The sequence below is a fragment of the Morone saxatilis genome, unplaced genomic scaffold (assembly GCF_004916995.1).
Source record: "Morone saxatilis isolate NCDOM2014 unplaced genomic scaffold, NCSU_SB_2.0 Contig2, whole genome shotgun sequence".
Taxonomy (NCBI): Eukaryota; Metazoa; Chordata; class Actinopteri; family Moronidae; genus Morone; species Morone saxatilis.
In genome coordinates, this window is record NW_023339762.1 from 1600199 (window position 1) to 1600413 (window position 215).

Sequence of the window (215 nt, forward strand, 5' to 3'; positions counted from 1 at the left end):
CACAAGGCCAAACAAAACCTCCAAATACAGCAGAACGGCAATCGCTGTTATACAGTACACAGAGCAGTCTTTATCAGCTGTGGTGACATTTGATGTAGTTCTAAGTGAATAGTCATTGAATGCTGAAACAAAGTGGAAAATCAATTTAGCAAAAGCCATTAATCATACAAATACACAAACATCACCTAGAGAGACACTGTTCATGTAGCTTTGAG